Below are 21505 nucleotides of genomic sequence, written 5' to 3' on the forward strand. Positions count from 1 at the left end.
GGGAGGGAAGGGCAGTCATGGCTCCATTCCCAGGAGCCTTTGTGAAAATGGAGGTGGATGGGGGCGATGTCAGGACTTGGCAAAGGGGAGGGAAGGAGTCCTCAGGCACTGGGTTGGAACCCGCTAGGAGAGAGGCTTCTCTGGGACAATCCCTCAAACTTCAGAAACTGGAAGTAGGAAGATGTCTTGGGGGTTCTGAGGCCATCCCTTGGGTGTTGTTCCAGGCTCTTTCCCCTTTTTAGTAATCTGTTTATCCATCTGTCCATCCACGCACATAGTGACTTGTGTCTCTAAGACCAAGCCTTGGTAGCAAACTACCCCTTCCTGCCACAGGCACACCCCCAGCCTGGCACCAAGAGCCCGTTAGTTAGCTTCAGGTCAGAAATTGTGTTCCCCTCCTAACAGGCAGCAGGAGGCTGACCTGCTGGGAGAGGAGAGGGGGCCAGGAGCCCACTGCAGCCCCCACCTCCACTGAGGGCACCTTGTGACCTACAGAGAGAAAAAGGTGTCAGAGAGAGAAACAAAAATGACAGACCAACAGAAGTGGTCTGCAAGGCTGGAAAGAAGTAAGCCAAGAGGTAAATCCGTGTTGAAAAGGAATGGGAAACAGAGATCAAGACAGGCAGGCTGAGGACCCTAAGCCAAGGCAGGGAAGAGGCCAATTGAGAGAGGAGACGGAATAGGGGAATGGGAGGAAGAGGGGGAGAGGGGAGCAGGCGAAACGGATGGGGGTGGGCTGGCAGAGGGGGAGAGAGAGGAGGGAGAGGGGAGGGAAAGAAGGAGAGGGGAGGGAAAGAAGGAAAGAAAAGAGGAGGAGGGGAAGAGGGGAGAACTGGAAGGCGGGATGGAGAGAGAAGGGGCAAGAGGAGGGGAACGCAGAGAGCAGCGGCGACCGCAAGGAGAAGGAAGGGGGGAAGCTGCCGGCGAGGAGGCTGCGGGGTGGGGAGAGTGTGGCGCGGGCCGGGGTGGGAGGGGGCGGTGGAGCGCGGGCGGGGGGCGGGCGGCCGGCGACGCCCCACCCCGGGCTGGGCGGGCTCCCGGAGCAGTGCCCCGCCCCCCGCCCGCGCGCGCTCCCTCCCTTCGTCCCCTGGCTCCCCCGCCCGGCCCCTTCCCGGTGTCCCTCCGCCCGCCCTCGGAAGACCGAGCGAGCGGCGAGGTTGCGGGCGAGCCGCGCCGCGCGGAGCCGAGGAGCCGAGGAGCCGAGGAGCCGACAAGCCGACAGCGCAGCGCGGCCAGAGCCCGGAGCGGCCCCGCGCCCGGAGCGCTCCGGTGTGGCCGAGCTGCCCGCGCACGCCCGCTGCGGGCAGCGCAGCCCGGGCCGCAGGTAGGAAGGGGCGGCCGGCGTCGGGGCGCGGGGCGCAGAGCCCCGGACGGCCCGGGCAGATTCGGCCGGGCGGGGTGGGGGCGGGCACCCGGATTCCAACCCCGGCGCCTCGCCTCGGCTTGTCTCAGGGCCCCACGAAGGAGCCCGGGACGCCGCTCCCACCGCCGACGTGAGCCCGGGCCGTTCCCCCGGGGTGCGCGGGGGGCAGGGGGATTCGCGCGAGGGTCGCGAGAGTCCCCCTGCCCCTTCCCTGGCGCGGAGCCCCCTTGCACCTCCCAGCTGGCTCTGGATTCTCCTCGTTGGAGCCGTCGAAGCGCCGCGTCCATTTATTTCTCAGGGGATGGCTGGGACCCCGGGAGTGAATAATTCGGAGAGCGTTTGCGGGGGACGTGGCCACTGGTCCGTCTCGGGGTCAGATGCGCCGAGGTAGAGCCCGTGCGCTTCATTTATTCTCTAAGGGCTCTGGGGCGAGCGACTTGGGGGTGGGTCACCCGCTTCCCATCCTGGGGCAGCTCAAGCTCTCAGGAGACGTTGGCTAAAAAGCATTTACCTCAGCCTGGGCTGAGCGCACACTAGCTCGCGCCGCGCTCTCCACTCCTTTCCCTGAGGAATGTGGGGTGAGGGGACTCTCTCCGAGGGTTTGAGGACAGTGTCCCCTTGTCGCCGCAGAAACTGTTTTCACCTTCTTGTGTCCCGCATTTTCTCACTGGGGATGGGGAAGGGGAAACTGCCTGCCAGGGTTACTTATCTCAGGGCAATGACCCTTAGGTCTCCGTGTCTGGTCCCTTTGTGCCCACCATCCCTATGAGGGGCACCCACAGATGCCCTGTTCCAGCTTGACTTCGTCTTCAGACAAGGAACTTAGACCGGGCAGTCCCCCACTGAGGCTCTTAGCTAATCTCTTCCCAAAATAGACATAGACCCCAAGGAGAAAATTGGATTTTAAAAAGCCAAATGATAAAGCCTTGTTTCTTCCCGATATGGGGCTGGAGCACTCCCTGTGTCTCCTAGAAACCCCAGCCCGTGAAGAGCTGGGGTGGAGGGGGAAACACGGAGTAAAATGGCTTCTGAGCTTTGGCGACACCCCAAAATCAGAGGCTGTCAGGTTATGTGAGTGGCCTTTGGGGTCGACCTTCATTTTTCTGTGACACACAAAGTGGGTGTTTGGTGAGAGGGGGTGTTGGGTGCTGGGTATTGCTTAGATTTTTCTCTTTCTTTGGGAACTCTGGGAAAAATGTATTCATAAGGGAGTCTGAAAAGACTGCCCCAACTCTCAAATTCCAGAACAAAGGAGATCAGTGGGAACTGCAGGCAACTTGTACCCTCTGTCTCCCTCTCTCTCTCTCTTTCTGTCTCTCTATGTTTGGAGCACTCTCTCTGGGAAGGGTTGACCCAGCCTCTGCTCTGGTCAGGGTCTGAGCATTCTCAGGCCCTCCCCCAGGCAGAGGAGGAAGAGGAGACTTAGCCCTTAGAGGTACAAGTCCCAGGAGGAGTGGGAGGGACCTTTCCCCAGAGCATCCAGGGCAAAATGGCTGAGCCTCTCTTGAGTCTCGGAAATAAATTGTCAGGCAAGCAGCAAACAAAGAAAACGCGCTCTCTCTCTCCAGCCAAGCGCTGGCTCGGTGGCCAGGGCTTGGAGGACAAACAGTGAGTCCCAGGCCGGGGCACACAGCCGGGCTTGTCTGGCAGAGCCTCTGGAGAGTGGGGCGATTCCTGAGAACCACACGGGAGAGAGGCAGCTGCTGTGGGAGAGGAAGCAGGGACCACCTCTCTTGTGTGCATCCCTTCATTCTGGGGCTGGAGGTGTGGGAGGTGGGTCCCCAGAAGCTTGGGATGGAGCTGAGAGGGGCATCAAGAGGCCCAGAAGGAAGCAACTCAGAGGGTAAAGAGGAAAGAGCAAGTCCATCAAAGCCTAAAGAAGCACAATGGCTCTGTCTCTGAGGGATTTCTCATGCCTGGCCATCAGGAACTCCAAATGCCATCTATTTATGCATGGCCCAGCCCAGAGCAGGCACTTACAAAGTATCTTACAATAAAGCCTGCATGGATGGAAGGTGCTGGCATGGACTGACCTGCAATATCTTTCTATGTCACTGAGACCAGAACCGGCCCTGGCTGGGTTGGCTTTGAGCTGGGGTGCTGCCATTTTCTGGCCCGGTGATGACCTTGGATAAGTTCTCATCCCCACTAGAAGGAAAGACGGGAGTACTGAAAGCTTCCAGCGCGGCCAGCTCATAATTCCTATCATAACCTTACGCAGCAGGTATTCTTCTAATCCCCACTTCAGAGCGGAGGAAACTGCAGTATAGAGAGGGGAAGTGATTTGCCCAAGGTCACCCAGCTAGGAAGAGGCAGGGCAGGGATTTTAACCCCGCTGTTCGGATTTCCTGGCCAACACTCAGCCCCACTGTTGGGTCTCTAGGCCTCAGTTTTCACCTCGACAGAATGAGGTAGAAAGGTGGTGGGGACTGAACGGTTGACAGTGAGGCCTTAGGGTCTGCTGTCTGACCAGTGGCTATTTCTCTACCTCCTGGCATATGCTAAGAGTTGAATAAAGCACCAATGTCAGATGGCTTCTTGCCATCACATAAAGACACTGTTCCTAGGCTTGGCTGTGAGCTCAGCAGCTGAGACAGAGCTGTTTCAAGACACTTGGAATTCAGAGATGGGTTTCTCCTTCCTCTCTTAGCACATATATGCATCACAGGCCAGGTGCCAGCCATTAAGCTTTGTCCACCACCTCTAGCCCCCTGCATCTGAAGTCCATTCCCAAGTCTGCTCCCTTCATCCTTGGGAGCCCCTCTCTGTCACCTGGCCTCAGGTGTGCCCAGCTTCCTTGCCTTTGATCACTGAAGCCACACCACCCCAGCAGCCCTGTTCCTCCGTCCATCCCTCCACTGTAGCTACAGGACAAAACCCGGTTAGAGCCCCTTAATCGCCTTATTCCCCAGAAGGAAATGGAGATGTGAGTGTCAGCAGGCATGATTTTGCCCGTGTCAGACTGCCCCTTCAATTTCCCGGTTGCGCAGTCGCCTGAGCTTCTCTGTGCCCAGAGAACAGTGGACAGAGCCCAGCTCCTGCAGGGTGAAAACAACCTTGAATTGACTCCAATTGCAAAGAGCAGCGGGGCCCCTCTCGGTGAGGAGATTGTCTTCTCCGCAGCATTCCTCTGCACTCTCTCCTCACAGGGACCGGGTGCGTGTGTTTCTTTGTGGCACCTTTTTTTGCCCCTTTCCCTGAAGGTGGCTGGGAGATGGAGGGAAAGAGTGTGTGGTATCTAAGGGCGGGAAATGGCTGGGAGGCCAGATATGGACCCCGAAATAGGGCTTCCCAGGAAACGTGCCTCCAGGAGCTTTGTGAACATATAACATCTTCACTTGGAGCTCACCTGCAGACCTCAGAGCCAGGGGGAAGGTCGGCGTGAGAGTCAGTAAGGAACCCCGCTAATAGTAGGGATAAGGGCTGCCTGGCGTAGATGGTACGTGTGAACACAAGCTGTGATATTTCAGCACAGACTTGGATTCAGTCACAAACAGCAAAAAGAAAAAAAATACACACTCCACTAAATATTATTCCAGTGATAATATCATCAATAATAATAATAGCTAACAGTTATTGCACGTTGATGATCTGCCAGGGAATGTGCTGTGTGCTTTACTTACATCACTGCATTTAATTTTCACAAAACCCCTTGGGGTACGTAGGATTGTCCCTGTGCAGGTAAGGAAACCAAGAGGAAGAGAGGTGAGGGCGCTTACTGCAGGATTGCTAGGCTAGTAAGTGGGCCCTGGAGCCCCAGCTCAGTGGCCCTGTGTTGACATCCCAGCCCCGGAAGAGCTCCCCCCCCTCCCCCCCGCCACTCCCAGTGCTGCTCACTTGGCAAGGACCACACGCCCCATTTATGGAGCTGCACGGTTAGAAAGTACTCCCCCCCTTTTCCAACAATTGAGCTTTGCCACAGCTCTGGGAGGCCGGTGGTGTTCCTTAGGGGAAGCGGAGGCAGGGACAGATGAGTTTGTGCCCGAGGTCCCTCAGCTGCTAGGGTGCAAACTGGGATCTGCACTCAAGTGCCCTGCGTCTTACAGAATATTTGATTTCCAAGTTCATTGAAAGCTGGTTTCAATATTGTGCACCCAGCCACCTTTCCCTAACTCTTAGGTGTCCCCAATTTGTCTCCTACCCTCTCACTGCTCTGGAAGCCATTGAGAGCAGCCGACTAAGTCAGTCAGCTGCGTTTACTGTGATCTGACATGACGCGAAAAGCAGCACCCAATTTGATGCAAGCCGCCTGCATCGAATGGCCTTCTATTTTCACATTTGTCACAAATTGGAAATTACAAGGAGGCCAGGTCTTGCTGAATGATTGGCCGTGGCTCTTTGAAAGCAGGGGTATGCAGCTAGGTGGAACGGGCCACATTAGGGTGCCGGGGGCCCTCTTGGCTCCAAGAGAGGCCCCCAGCTTCCAGGGCTGGATGGAATCCTGGCATACAGACCCAGCTGGAGGATGCAGGAGTTGGTGGCTGTCTCAGATGGTGACCTGCAGCTCTACCCACCTGTCAGTGCACGGAGTCTGCAGGATCAATGTTGCATGCCAGCTCCTGACACAACTGAACCCTGACCAGAGGGACATTCAAGGTCAAAGACACCCCGAAAAACGTTGACAGCAGGCTGTTTTGGTACCTTATTGTTTGGTAAGGAGGTTCTGTCCAGGGAGAGGGCAGCAGCCACGGGAGGTGAGCAACAACATTTGGCATCAGAATTGCAGTTTGTCGGAGCTTAGTGCTAAGAAAACTCCAGATCATCAGAAAAGTACTTTGCAGTTTGTGGAAAAATGTTCCTGAAGCTGGTCTGTCTTTTGATCCTGTAAGTATTCCAGGGGAAGAAAATAGGGTCCTTGATATCCTGGAGAAGAATCCTCTGTCAAACAAAAAGAGACATTTTTTTAAAACTAGTTTTCTTGTAAAGCCCAGGTCAGAATGACCTTGATTCAAATGAGATCTCTGTGTACACACATGAGTTCATGCACACTTAACACTTAGGTAGAATTTTATAGTTGAAATTTGCAATAGCCCCGGGGGTTCCAAGTGAAACTATTATTGTTGTTGTTGTTGTTATTATTATTATTATTATTGCCATTATTATCTCCATCCTTTGGATGGGGAAACTGAGGCTCAACAAGCCCTGAACACACTTATTCCTGACCTCTGGATTCCCAGCTGATGGGATTCACTTTGATGAAACCCAAGTCCGAATTCAGCAGGTTGCCCCTTGAGAAGGAGCCCGACGAGCCCTATCTGTGGCAGGCAGCACCCCAGCCACACAGGGACTGATGGCAGGATCGTGTGGGAAGGCACAGCCATGCAGTATGGGAGAGAAGGCCCCCGGCAACGTTTTAGTCTTTCCTGTTGTTTGAGCTCTGGCCAGAGGCTAACATCTCCTCAGTTATGCCCAGCGTTTGTGGAGTCTGACGTGTGCTCATTTGGCCAGGGGGCCCCCAGCGGTAGCCAGATTTGGGAGGAAAGGAAGGGATGATTACTCTTAGACAGTGCTTGAACATCTAGGTGGTTTTGGATGAAAACAAATATACCAGGGGCTCTGTGAGGTTGTCTAGAAGGATCTCAGGGCAACCAGGAAGCATGTGGGACAGTATTCCTAAGTGAGTCTTGGGTTGTTTGGGACCTGCTGGAGGAGCAGGCTGATTAGTTCTGAGTCCTTCCCAGCCAAGAGGGTAGGAAAGGGGAGGGGGTCAGTCAGTTCTTCTGGCCATGACCCCCAGTTCTCCTCTGCCCTTGCTGGAGATGATGAAAAATCACAAGTTCTGGGAGCTTCCTACTGGGGTGTTGGGGGGGCAGGAATGCCTGAGAGTTTGACTCTTCCCTCCCTATCCAGCCAGCTTGTCTCCAGCCACTGAGTTTGGCACACCCCCTGGGCACCAGTCCTGGGCCTCCTGAGGCAGATGAGAAGGATGCTAGGGGTAGGGGGTCTAGGTGCTACAGTCCCCTTGGCCAGTGGAAGATCTGGAGGCTGAGGGAGATGGAGTCACTTACCCTGGCTTGCACAGCAGAGTGTGAACCCAAGCCTTGCTGATGCCAGCCCCCATATGCCTTTTCATGCTTCCCACTGCCTCTGGAAAGCACCTGAGTAGAGGTCACAGTGGAGGAGACAGGGACTTTGACTCACTGAGGCAGAATGTCAGCTATGCAAAATAAAAGTGACTAAAGCCAAAGGCTCCCATGCCCTTGATCTTGGGTCCAGTTCCCCTGCTGCCCGAGTCCTGTTGCCCCTTTGCTCTCATGTCAGATGTTCTCAGAACTTGAGATAACCTAGGATTTAAAAAAAAAAAAAAAAGTGAGCTTGGGAACAGGGAAGAAGTTGTCATACTGAGAGTATTATGTGAAGATGGAATTTAACTGCATACATTTTTAACAGGTTGGTAGCAAATGATCAGATAGCTACAAGCCCCTTCTGGCCTTTGAGCTCTGGCTGTGATCCATGATCCAGGCACTGAGCTGAGGACTTGACAAGCATTGTTCTAGGATCCTCCATAAGGAAACTGAGGCTGGGAGCTCACATGGTTGCCCAGGGGTGCCCCACTGATGTGCCGCAGAATTGCAGCTCAGATCTAGGTCTACGGGCCCCTGAGGCCTGTGTTTGCACTCCGGGAAGGCCTCGAACTTGCAGGGAATAAAGGGCAGGGTCCTTCCCCCTCTCTGGACTTTGCTTTTTCAGTCCATAAAACCAAGGGATTTGGACTGGACTGGACAATGGGCTGCTCCCCAAGCCGGGCGCCGGCTCTCCAGGCAGGGGAAGGGTGGCTGCACGCCCCGTTTCCTCCTCCATTTCCCCCATAATAGCCTCCCGAGACTAATGACTGGGGAAGATAAGAGCCCTTTCTCCAAATGGCAGTGAATGCCACTAATGACAGAGCAGATGCAGCACTGTTAATTATGCCGCGGGTATTAAATGAAAATGCCAACCCGGGATGAGTTTAATAGCGCCTCTGGGCTGGCCGTGGCCATGCTGAAAAGCGGTGCTGTGGACCCAGGCTGAGGCAGAACCACCCCCTCCCCAACTGCGGGGCCAAGACAGGAGCCACAAAGCCTGTCCACACTGGTCCTCTCCCTGGCATGGGGTCCACAGTGACTCTTTGTGGCTAGGGATGTTGGTGGCCACTCTGGAACATTTTCATAGAGGCCTCTGGGGGCCTAGACAGGTTACCTTCAGGGGCAGCAGCGGACAGACAACTGGGCCCGGTAAAATTTTGAGCACCTTCTGTATGCCATGTCCGACTGTAGGTTGTGGAGACAAATCAGGCATTGTTTCCGGCCTTTGATGAGCTGCTTACAGTCAAAACTGTACATACCTTACCAGCAGGAATGCAGTGTCTTCTGGCATCTCTGGTGCCCAGCATAGTGGGACACATCGTAGGTACTTACCTCTTGCTTTTTATGATCTACAAGTCTTTCTCAGTGTGAGCAAGAGGCCACAAGCTGGGGACCAGAGCACATTCAGCCGTGGGCTGATGGGGAGGCACGACAGGCAGGTGGACCGGCTCTCTTTCCCTGGCAAATCAACCTGGCCTTCCTGGACAGCTGGACTTTCCACCTGCTGGGTGACCATGGACAACCCTTTTGCCCTCTGAGCCTCTGTTAACACATCTGCAAAATGGGGAGAATAGGGGCTATGATGGCTGCAGGCAAAACTGTGTCTCTTAACCAACCCCAGCTCTGAACTCAGAGATTGCATAAACATCTGAAAAGTGACATTCTGGTGGGCAATTCAGTAGAAGGAGAGTGTTTGGTCACTAAAGTAGCTTCTGGTTCTTCTCATGGATATGGGATATTACTTAAACCTCCACCCACTCTCTAGTGGCTCCAGTTCCCTGCCTTCTGCTTCCTGGACCTGGAGAACTGTTTCTTAGGTTTTTCTAGGCCAGAGAAAGTCACAAAATCCCCTCCTTTCAGACCCCCCTGTGTTATAGATGAGTAGACTGAGGCCCAGAGGCGAGGAGTCCTAGGGCCACAGGCGCTAGGACCCAAAGCTTCTAACCCCTAACCCAGTGCTCTTTCCCCTGCCCCAAGCCAGCCCAGCTTCACTGTTGAGAAATTATTAAATAGAGTTGGTGGAAGGACTCTGGTTGCCGTGACAACAGAGCCTGTGTCCTCGGGAGATAATGGCGTTGTACAGGCAGAGTGATGTGTGTTGAATGCTGATTCGGGACCTGCTGGAGGAAGTGAGCAAAAGTGCAGAGGGGACTGGGTCTGGGGTTTGAGCTTCCCCAAGGAGACTCAAGCTGGGTGGGTGGGGACAGCTGCGGGGGACACTCGTCTCGCCTAGTTCCATCCTTCCCACAGCCTTGGCAGAAAGGGATAATTACCAGCCCTTCGTGGAGGTATGAAGTAAGGCAAAGAGAGGTGGCCTGACTCTTCTTCACCCAGGTCACACAGCCAGGTGAGAGGTGGAGCTGGGATCTGAACTTCAGACGGTGTCGGAAGTCTAGGTCCTGGGGAGGGCCTGGAGGGGCACCTGGAGAGTACGAGCAGATGGTGGGATAGGGAACCTGGAGGGAGCTGGCTCTGAGCTCTGCACTCAGGACACCTCAACCCCTCTAACGACTGCTGAAGAGAGTTCTCATGGGGATTCTGATGGGCCAGGGATGACAGTCCCAGCTCAGGAGGAGTGGGGAAATAGTATGACAAGACAGCTAGCTACCCATATCAACTTTGGAGCCAAGGTCCAATCCCGCCCTGCCACTTCCTAGCTGCATGACCCTGGACAAGTCACTTTAGGTGTCTGAACCTCCACGTCCTCATATGCACAGCGGGGACAATGACAGACTTCCCTCATAGGATTGTTCTAAGATCAAATAAGGTAAGGTAGAGAGCGCATCAAACCCGGCTCCTAAGCATAGTGCAGTCAACAGTAGCTAGGATTATTAAGCAAAGAGGAGAAGCTAGGAGAGGGAGCCACTCCCAGCTGGGTAGCAGCTTGGAATTTGTGGTGTTGGAGGGGTGGAACTGGCTAAGATGGGGATGAGATGATGAATCGCAGAGCTCTTCATTTCAGGCTAGTGAATATCAGTGGAACAAATGAACAGTCCCCGTCACCAAAAATATGCATCAATATTTTGCATTGGGAAAGCATGATTGATGTACCTCCCTGCAACGTGCTCTCCCTAAAAGCCCATGTGCTCACCACGCTGGGGAAAATTGCCTTTTCTCTCTGCCAGCTATCTAAATGACCCCATGCTGTGAACCCTTTTGGAAAATGAATACTCACACCCACGCTCTTTCATTTCTCCCTCCTGCGCAGCTGGTGCAAAATATTTACTCCCCTCATCGGGGATTGGAGAGCATGGGGTTAACACCCTGAGAAACCCCAAAGTGTATCATTTGCATGCTGGCAAAGATGTGGTGGAGCTGGCAGACAAGCCCACTCCTTTGGGAAGCAGAAAGAGGGTGCTGGACTCCGGTATTGGGTTGCTTTAAAAGCAACGGTGAGAGCTGGGATCCTGAAGGCTGGGAGGCAAGCAACCATTTTGTTTGTTTCACAAACCTGTCTGAGCAAATCCACCCCCAGAGATAGCAACCTGTTTCTGGATTCCCAGAGAGAGAGAGGGTCATTTGTTTGCTGCTGATCCTGGGGCTGGATGACAGGGTGTGAAGCAAGGAGCCTGAAGACCTCTGATTCCCACACCTCCGACTCGGGCGGCGGGAAAGGGGTCAGGGGGACTCATCCAGTGGACACATGAAGGCGGCTGACATTTAACTGAGATTTGAACAGAAGTGCTAATTGCAGGAAAGGTACACACATCCACTTTGGGAACCGTGTTTAAAAAAGTATTTGCTCTGAGATTTTGATTTGATCAGCGTTTCCCGACAGCTAGCACCGTTCCCTTCTATTGATTGCCTATAGGTTAAGATAACTGGCATTCTGCCCAGGACTTTGTCCCATAACTATTGAAAACAAAACAAATAATATTCGCCCTAATCAAGTGATTTATGATAATACCTGCCAGGTAGCAAGCATTTTTCTCTGTACCAGGTTCTGTGTTAATCACTTTACGTATTATCTCAGTTAATCCTCATAGTAGCTAAATGTAGGTATCATTACCTCTGTCTCAGAGAGGATGGGGAATTAACCTATAGTCACACAGCATCTGAGGGTTTTCTTTCCCTCGGGGACAGTGCCCTTAACCACTCCCCTATTCTTCTTGTCCCTGTCCTCACAGCCAGGTCAACCTCCAAATACCCTTTGACATGCCCAGCAGAAGGTGTTCATGAATCTGTTCATAGACCATGGACTTAAAATGTGCTCAGTAAAAAATCCCATTTTCCCAAATGGGTAGGTTTTTTTTGCTGCATGTGGTTTTTCACTTTACAAAGAAGGGGAGATTCATACTCTAAAGATTCCTTTAGAAAGCTAAGTGAAATGAACCAAGAACAGATGCATTGGCTAAAGTGAGCATTCATTTGGGTCTCTTAAAAATAAAATCAGCTTTCTCTTGTGGGAAATATTCGAGACCCTGGAATCTGACCCACAATCAACTCTGAAAATACACACCCTCCTCATTCTTGCAAAATATTCTCAAGCAGTGTCTCTCAACGTTGTTTTAGATCCAGCTGAGCTTTTATTGAGAACAATAGGATTTGTTGTTTCTCAGATATAAAATTACAATTACAATACAGATTTTTTTTTTTTTAAATCCCTACCATCCCCAATAGTTTTGTCCATCTCCTAGAGGAGAAGAAAGAGTAACTTTGTCCTACCACTTAGAGGAAGAGCTTTCTGGAGTGACTAGATTGCAAACTAGAGAGCAGAGAGCCAGGCAGGTCAAAGAAATGAATCAAGAGATCAGGGACAAGATATCACTCGTGGCAGGACTTACAGTAAATTGGAAAACACATGCCTATTCCCCCCGCCCTCCCCCCACCAAAACCTGCAAATGCAAGTTTTAAAATTCTGATACCACTCAACCAGACACAGGGGACCCACTCGGCCCCCGCAGGCCATCAGTTTGAGATCCCTGCGGGTTCTTACTGTGAGTTTGTGTGATCTTGATGCACACAGTTTATCTCTGGGGCTTCAGTGTGTTCATCCATAGAATGGAGCCCATAAAGCTCACAGAGTTGGAAATGGAGCCCCAGGTGTGGACGCTTGATAGGGAACTGAAGAAATGGCCCGCGCCCCCGCCGCGGAAATGCTATTCTGTGACGCCGAGTGGGCTCCGTGTAGGCGGCGTGTCTGCATGTGACTTATTACAGATCATCATTTCGTTCAGCCCTTCTCTGCAGTACTGTGTTCCTTTTTCCCCCCAATCCGAGTTTCTAAAGGCCGTTTATCCTAACGCCCTTCAGAACGCCCTTCAGAGTCCTTCAAGCACATTTCCCAACAGGAGAGAGAGCAGTGATTTAACCCCCTGGTTTTCTTACAAGTGTGTCTTAAAAGGCAAAGATGAAGAATGGTGTACAAGAATGCCAGGTGGTCAGCATGTCACGATCGCTCATTTCCTGATCGCGGTGAATCCTTTCTGACTGGCTGAGCCGGGGCCTTTGCTGAGGCAGCCCCTGGAGCGCAGAGCTGCAAAATTGCACGCAGCCGCCAAGGAAGGGAGGGGAAAAGGTGTAGCCTGGAGCAGGACAGGACGGCCAGGGCCCGCGGCCAGTGCCCCACGCAGGGTACCTCAGAGTAGGGGCCTCCAGCCTTCCGAGCTGTGAGGAAGGCACAGGGTTGGGCTGGCCCCCAGCGAGTCCAGTTACACCAAAGGAAGGAAGGCATCGGGACAGACCCTGTAGCCTGCATCCCGGGTCACAGCTCCTCAACCACTTGAGACTGTGGTCTCTGCCACCATGTTTCTTCCTGCTCAAATGCAGGCCCCCTCCTTCATTGGTTCTCCAGAGGCTACCGGGAGATCACAGAGTAGAGCCTAGCACACCCCACAGGAAAGGGACAGCACCCTGTCTCCCCTCTCTCCACGGTCATTTTTTTCTTTTTCCTTCTGTCTTCCTCCTGTACCTCTCTGCTACTCCCCTCCCTCCGGTTTTCTTTGCTCTCCTTTCTTCTCCTCCTGCCTCCCCTCCTCACTACGTCCCTTCCCTCTCCTCAGCACCCACAAAGGGCTGGACTGGGGCTCCGCGCACCTGCGGGAGCAGCGGTGTCCACTCCAGTAACAGCGGAGGAGGTGAGGTGAGCTTCCCTGCAGGAGGCACACAAGAGTCCTCTCCCAGAGTGTGCTCCCAGTCCGGTGACCTCATGGTGGCCCCCTGAGCCCGCTGCAGTGGGAGCATTTACACCCCAGAATCAGTCTTCCGTTTGCTTTCCTGAGGGCCTGCCGGTAAACACAGCACACTGCTGCTTTGGAGACCAGTGCCGCCTTCTCCGAGGCAGACATTTCTCGAGGACTTATAATAACAAGGTCCGCTGTCACAGAGAGGGACAGAGGGACAGATGGGGTCGGAAGGTGGAACTCAGGACAGCATGTATGCATCTATCACTGTTTGAGGGTTGTGGGGGAAACAGAGCAAGTCTTGGACTTCAGAGTCCCATCGGTGTGGAGGATACAATGTACCTGGGGAGATAAGACCAAATAGCCATTAGTCAGAATAGAAGTCAAGTTGTGAATCGTGACAGGGCCTTCCCCTTCACCCCCACCGTGATCCCAGCTCTGGTGCTGTCCTCCCCCACCCCAGGTTCCAATCTCCTGCCAAGTCATCATTGGATCAGATCTTCCCACTTTTAAAGGCTCCAGTGGCCCCGAGTCCTCCGCCAGTACCCAAGGTGTGGAAGAGCATTTAGAAGTATGGGCTCTGGAATCTAGCCTCTTGGATCTGGGACCTCAGGCAATGCGTTTCACTGCTTTGAGCCTCAGTTTCCACATCTGTGCAGTGGGGTGTGGTGAGAGGTAAATATGATCATCTATGAAATGCACTAACCGTATTAAGCACTTAATAAACATTCAGTGTGATCACTGCTCTTACTACAGGAGACAGTGCCTGCCCTTTTCCTGCATTCAAAGCCCTTTACTGCTTCTTTCCACCTCTCCAGTCACGCTCCTTCAATCAATCCAGCTTCTAGCCAGCCATGCCATGCTCCTCAGTGGTCCTAAATGCATTATGCATGTTCACCCTCTTCTCTCTGCCCGGAATGGACCAGCAGCTAGGCTCGGGGAAAGGCAAGGATCCCAGTCCTGCTCTCTCTGGCTGTGGTTATAAAGAGAACCTCCCCACCTCTGTCCCCTTCTGTCAGGGAACACAGTGCCATTCTCTCCCAGGTACCTGTGGAGAGGGCCATCCCTCCTCTAGGCTGATGAAGAATTTATCACATGGATGCTGGTTACCTGTGTCCCAGCTGTCCTGAGAGCTCCCAGCCATCCCGAGAGCTCAGTGGCAGCAGGCCCAGACTCCGACTGGCATCTTTCTTCCCCTGCACATAATGTGGGTCCTGCTACCCTGGTGTGCACGGTCCATGCAGGCTGGATTGGATTGAAAATTGCCTGGATGAGAGGAGGTGCTCAGTCGGACTTTGCAGACAATTAGGGGCCAGGACAGATGTTAGCAAACGACTGACTGGGTGAGCTAGACTCGCAGGGTGAGATGAGAATGAGGACACAGAGTAGAAGGGGCACTAGAAGGCACAGTCTGGTTCCTGTCCTTGCACACGGAGGAGAACCAAGGCACAAAGAGCAGAAGGGGCTGGCTGGAGACCACACAGCTGGTAATGGGTGGAGTGGATTCCGACACTCGGCCTGTGGCTCCAGAGTCTGCAGCTGGCCATGCTCCCTCTTTGCCCTGCAGACATGGCCCGAAGGCAGGCCTCCTTCCGGTGGCACACAGGACCCTTATGTGCAGTTGGGGGGAAAGCTGGGGACTCCCAGAGGGGATCACCACCCCTTGAGCCTGGTTGTCCCTGCCCCTCTGGGGGACGCTAATGAGAGCCTCTAGCCCCTGGGGCCTGGGGAGAGCTGCTCAGCCTGGATCCCGTGTGGCCTCTTGTTTGCTCCTGGGACACTGGCAGTTCTGCCCAGTATGGCCATGGGAACAAGTTAACCTCTCGGGGAGCCAGACCTCAGCAGCCTCCCTTCGGTTTCATAAAAAGAACAGCAGGCCTTGTCTGTCCTTGTGGGGATTTGTCCTAGAAGGAGTAGCTTGCTGGAAATGGGCCACTTTTGCACACCTTAAAGATGGGGTTTGGGGGTTCCACTGGCATCCCACTGGAGATAGTGGAATAGAGTGTTTAAGAGAATGGACACCAGGAGCCCAGCTGCCTGGGTTCGTCTTAGGTTCCCTCACTCCTAGCTGTGAGACCTTTGGCAAGCCACTTTAAGCTCTCCGTGCCTCAGTTTACCATCAGTAAATGGAGAGGGAGTGAGAATAGTTAACATACATAAATCATTTAGAGCAGACCTTGGCATGTTAGTTAAGTGCCAGGCTAGTCTTCTTCCTGTGCTCTGAGCTCTTTTTCTTTCCTTCTTTGTTAATGAAATTTGGGGATTTTTTTCTCTGTGTGTCACCACGAAAGAGAAGCTTGACTCCTGGAGTTTATTTCACCGTTAGATGGGTCTGTTAAGCCTCTAGCAGTTATAAAGCTGGGTTTTTTTTTTTCCCCTCACTCTGCTTGTTGGGGGTGGGCGGGTGCATTCTCTAGCCATCTCCCATATTCTGGTTTTGGGAGCACCCCAGAAAACCGCAATTCCAGGCTCTCAGGGCTGCAAGTGGAGGGGAAGGGCTTGAGCTTGGGTTTTCTTATCTGCATGGCTTTATGAGGCTGGGGAAACTCATCTACGTGTGGTCACATCTCTTCCCCTCAGGACCCAGCAGGAAGGGTCGAATAAGTGGTAAGGCTACATCTAAAGGCTTCAGGGAATTTCATACAGGCCCGTGTCTGGGAGGCACCTGCTGGGTGAGCAGATATCACCAGACTGAGCCAGGGGGCCTGAGTTAAATCCCATGTGACTTTGCTCAGGTCATTTGACCTCTCTGAGCCTCGGTACCGTCATCTGCAAAATGGAGCCAGTAATCATTTTAGTTTCAGTGTATTTAGCACTTGCTGGGCTGGGCACAGCACTAGAAAATTCAAATCCAGTCCTCATGCCTCATGAAGTAGTTACTCTTGACTCCATTTCCTGATGAGGAGACGAACACTTTAAGGAAATAAGTGACTTGAAAGTCACAGTGGGATATTGTGAAGCATAGGTATTCAATAGATACTATTAAGAAATGCACCTGGGTCTGAAGTTATCTCTCAGGTATGTTGAGGCAGGTGAGAAGTTTGTGCCAAGATGTGGAGCTGCTTTCCTTCATCTCTTGAGTATGAATGTGTAATGAGCTGAGAGTTGGGGTGATGGGGGTCTCCAAGGATCACACTGTTTGTGTTCTGTGTGACCTTGGACCAGCAACCAGCCCTCTCTTGGCCTTGTTCTTAATCTGTAGACTGCTGGTATAGACCCGGTGTACAAGTGTGGCAGAGAACAAGTCTGGAGCAGGAAGGAAGCCGCATAGGTCCTGGCTCTGGCTGAGGGCTCAAGGAAAAGGACTTACCATCTAGACCTATGGCCAGCCAGTTTGCTGCAGCTCACACCCTGGTGAAGATTGACTCTTCGTCCCCAGACTCGGGTCTCTGAGACCTAAGTCCTGAGGCCTCATAGAACCTCTCCAGCTGCCCCCTCTCCATCAGAGCACCTTCTCTAGGGATCCCTCCCTAACCTTCAGGGCAGGTGGTGTCAAAGGCTGCCCACAGCACTTGCATCCACCTGCCCACATCCATCCTCCCTCTAACCGTCTGCACGTGATTATCCGCTATTAATTGGTCCTTATATTTGTGCAATGTTTTTCAATTACAAAGCACTTCCCGGCCATTCATCTCTGAATAGCAATCGAGACTGCTGTTTACTGAGCACTTCCTGTGCACGAGGCCCTCTGCTCTCACCAGCCTCTTGCCATACATTATCTTGATTCGGAGTTTCACAGCCATCCTGTGGAGCATGGGAGTCCAAAATTACCACTGAGGATACGTGATACTCAAGCACACTAAATATCTAGCCCCTGGCCATACAGGGAATGGATGCAAGCTCTGTGAAATAATTGGGGTCGTCCCTACCCTACAGCCTCCAGAGCTTCCGTGTGCACCCTTGCAAAGCTTGCATGGGCACTGGGACTTTGTTAAAAATGGGTCTTCTGATCCCATGGCGCTGGAGTGGGGCTCAAGATTCTGCATTTCTAACAGGCCTCTGGGTGAGGCCAATGCTACCTCTTGGAGAACCACCCTTTGGATAGCAAGGGCTTGAAGCACCAAGCCGGTTGAGACTGCTTTACCATAGCCACAGCTGGCAAGCCTCAGTTTCCCTATCTGTCAGATGGGTGAAATAGCCTTTGGCTTACAGAGGTGGAATGAGTACTGGGTGATAATAGCACCTGTTAAATGCTTGGCAGACAATAGGTGCTCAGTAAATGCTGGCTCTTCTCACTTGATAGGAGCTGGCATGGTCCGGATACACAACAGATGCTCAATGAAGCCTGCCCAATTTATTGAGCCTAGCATTTTTCCCTAAAGCAGAGAATAAACTGCATTATGTTTCCCTTTGGAATGAAGCCAAACCCAATATTAATTTTTTTCTTGAACTGCAGAGTTCCAAAAAGAAATAAAAGCAAGTAGAGTGATTTCAGTATGAAGCAAGCCTCTGTAATTTCTGTAATTACAGAATGGGAGCAAGACAAAGCAGGAGTATGCACAGCGTCATGAGAGGAAGTGGGGGCCCCTACTCCCAAGCCTGCTGCTCCCCCTCTTGCCTTCCTGGCTCTTCATGGTGCCCCACTCCCTCTGAGCCTCCTTCTGGGCCCAGCCCTAGCCTTGGACAATGGCAGCCCTGAGACACTGGCGTTGGCCTTTTGGCCTCTGTCCAAGTCCCCACCCCACGCAGCCACCAGTGCCTCTGATGCAGTGGGACAGAGCGGGGATTGTCCAGGGTGGCTGCCACACACTCCCCTCCCCCCAGCCTGTCATCTGCGCAGGCCTAGGCTGCTGATAACCAGTCTGCTAGCAAGGCCTGTAGGTACCACCTCTAAAATAGATCCCTGGCTGAGGGCTCAAGGAAAAGGACTTACCATCTAGACCTATGGCCAGCCAGTTTGCTGCAGCTCACACCCTGGTGAAGATTGACTCTTCGCCCCACTCCTCACTACCGCTTCCCTAACTAACTGCCACAATTCAAGTCACTGCCTTCTCTCACCTGGACTCTCAGCCTCTTACTGAGCCTCCCTGCTTCTACCTCTGCCCCTCTGCATCCTCTTCTAGGCAGCCACTATGAGACTCTTAAATATAAGTCAGATTTCTACCACCAGTTACACCCTCTACTCTTCCCAAGTGTAAACTCCTTGCTGTGGTCTCAGACCTTGTGTGATCTGGTGCTTGCCCGCTTCTGACTAGTTCTGTTCCCTCCCATATTGGACTCCAGCCAGCCCAGCCTCCGTGCTGACTCTCAAACATGCCAAGCTTATTCCTGCCTCAGGGCCTTTGCAGTTGCTGTTCCCTCTGTTTGAAATCATGTATCCTAGAGAGTCATATTTCTGGCTCCTAATTCAAACTGAAAAAATTTTTGTTCAGGCCAAATAAAATAAGCCCAGGGCCAGTTTTGACCCATTTTGCTACTTCTGGTCTAGAGCTTCTAAACTACTTTTTTTTTTTTCCCCTCTTATAAAGCATTTCCTCACTCAGGGATTAGCAGAGGTATTCTTTCTGCTTGGTTTGGCCCCATTTTTATTAATGGCTTTAGGACTTGGTCTCCAACTGAACACTGAAGAAGGAACATATTCATGGGAACATTCTCACCACTTTCCTGCCTTGAGTCTCTTTCTTTCACTCCTTCCCAGAGCTTCCCTGAGTGGGTCTTCTTCTATGATACTAGTCTGATCACATCATCACCCCAGTTGCATCCCTGCAACTGGTCCCTAAGTTCCTTAGTCTGGCTTTCAAGGTCTTTCACAAACTGATCTTCCTATCTTCAAACCTTTCTACTTCTGTTCCTGCATTCCCTCCACTTAGGATGCACTTCCCACTTCTTGAGCCTGATGAACGCCTATTCAACCTTCAAAACCCAGTTCAAATGTCCCCTCATCTGGGATGCCTTCTTTTTTTTTTTTTAATTAGTTTATTTATTTTAGAGAGAGTAAGAGCAGGAGAGGGACAGAAGGAGAGATAGAATATCGAGCAGTCTCTATGCTCAGCACGGAGCCTGATGCGGGGCTTGATCCCATGACCCCGAGATCATGACCTGAGCCAAAACCAAGAACTGGAGGCTTAGCCAACTGAGCCCACACCCCTAGGATGTCTTCTCTGGTCGAATTCCATCATTCCTTCAAGACCTGCACAAAGGGCTCGTCTAGTTCATTTACTCTTGCTGCACATATCACAGGGTACTATGATTGGCTTCAGGCAGAGATAATTCTTCTCATAGGCTGTGACCTTGTGAAGGTCACAGACCTTGTCTTATTAATGCTTGCGACCCACGTGTCCAGCCCAGCTCCACGAACACATTAAGTCCTGGGTAAATATTTACAAAATGGAATCTTTCTGCTGGCTCCTGTGAGTTCACTGATTCAGACTCTGCTGCAGAATACAAAGAGCTCGAAATGATTGTTCCATCCCCATTTCAGCATACAGTGCGTGCTGAGCAAATAGTTGCTGAATGAAGGAAGGAGTGAATGAGTAGGCGAGTGAGTACAGAGGATGTGTCACTGGGGTCTCACATTAACGGTGCCCTGTTGAACATCGCTTCGGAGGAATTCAGTTAATATGGGGAAACGTTAAGGACTTGGAGGAACGTATATCCAGACTCTTCATCTGCAGAATTCTGTCATCTGAAGAGGAAGAACCAGAAGATTCTGGAAGAAAGCCTTGGAAAAATGCCCTACATCATGAAGGGGTGAAAGACGTTCCTTTTACCCATTCCGCCAGCGGGTAGAGGAGGCCCGCGCTGCAGAGGGGGTGAAGAGATGCATGGTCCTTCTGCTATGGACCCATGGAGCTGTCCTCCAACACAGGGCAGCCCCTGCCTGGCAGAGCAAGGGAGTCCGTTTCAGGAGAGGGGAAGTAACTCCTGGCTGACAGGTGGCTCCTGCTTCTGAGATCATTCTTTTTCTAGAAAGAGAGCCAGCTTCCTTTGTTGGGCACTCGTACATGCCTGTGCTTTCCATGTGCCGTTTTTCACGAGACAGGGAAGCAACAGGTTAACCAGCTGGTGTCAGGAATGAAAATTCACCAGCAGCTATACTCCTGGGGTGTCTGAGTGAGGCTGTTTCTAGAAGTGCTGTCTGTAAGCTCCGGGTCCCAGGCTTTTTAACTAATGGGGATCCCTTACTCATTTTCCTCCCATCTACTAGACTTTTGTTCTTGCCAGACTTATTAAGGAATAACCCCTTATTTTATTGACCAGACACGCACATGTACCACTCCCGCCTTCTGCCTGACCCAGGGTGATGGGCTAGACCACTCATCAGTTGGTATACAGAGAGCCCAAAGCAGGGAGATGTGAAATGTTTATTAGCTAGTTTTCCCCCGTGGAGGCTAAAAGGACAATTTCCATCAGTCTTCTGAAAGTGCTGCCAGTCTCTGGAGGGCATGGATAATAAGCCCACGATAAATGTTAGCGGCTGTTAGTCATAATAGTGTCATCATTGCTGTGCCTCCCAGGTTAGGAACCACGGTCCGTACACAGCTGGTAATCATCACGATGATGAGAACGGCCGAGATGGCCTGAGCCCTCACTCTGAGCCCTGTAGTCGCAATGCTTTATGTGTGCGATCTCATTTATTCTTCACTGCATCTGTACGAATAAAAGATTATTATTTCCCCATTTTACAGATGAGGATCAAAAAGGGGAGGAACATGCCCAGTGCTAGTAAACCTCAAGGGGAGCCAAGGTCTCTAATGTTGTACCATCTCACTGTCTTGTGACCCAGGGGACCTTCTCCCTAGGAATCCCCAAGAGAGCATAAGATATATCTGTTCTAGGCCTTCTACTGTTCTCTTCACATTTTGTCTTCTAAAAGGAAAGCTCCGTCTGCCTATGTGGCTCTTCAGAGGGCAGTCACAGGCATCTGCCCAAATCTTTCCCCATATTCTGAAGATAACGCGTGTGCCTTCCTCACGCTGAGCTCTTCAAACAGCCGTGGTCTCTGATCTCTCTGG

At 52.2% G+C, this 21505-nt stretch overlaps 1 protein-coding gene across 2 annotated transcripts in view; it reads left to right on the plus strand.

Moving 5' to 3' along the window:
- The first annotated feature begins 1112 nt into the window (after positions 1-1112).
- Positions 1113-21505, plus strand: part of SLC6A1 (solute carrier family 6 member 1) — a 42419-nt gene continuing 22026 nt past the window's right edge. Inside the window, exons 1-2 of one of the 2 annotated variants that reach the window (XM_045992023.1) lie at positions 1113-1324; positions 9679-9775. The gene's annotated coding sequence lies outside the window, so the exon portion shown is untranslated. The remainder of the gene's footprint in view (positions 1325-9678; positions 9776-21505) is intronic. The other variant, XM_045992021.1, reaches the window with a different exon arrangement.

The sequence above is a fragment of the Meles meles genome, chromosome 20, assembly GCF_922984935.1.
Source record: "Meles meles chromosome 20, mMelMel3.1 paternal haplotype, whole genome shotgun sequence".
In the NCBI taxonomy this organism is placed as follows: Eukaryota; Metazoa; Chordata; class Mammalia; order Carnivora; family Mustelidae; genus Meles; species Meles meles.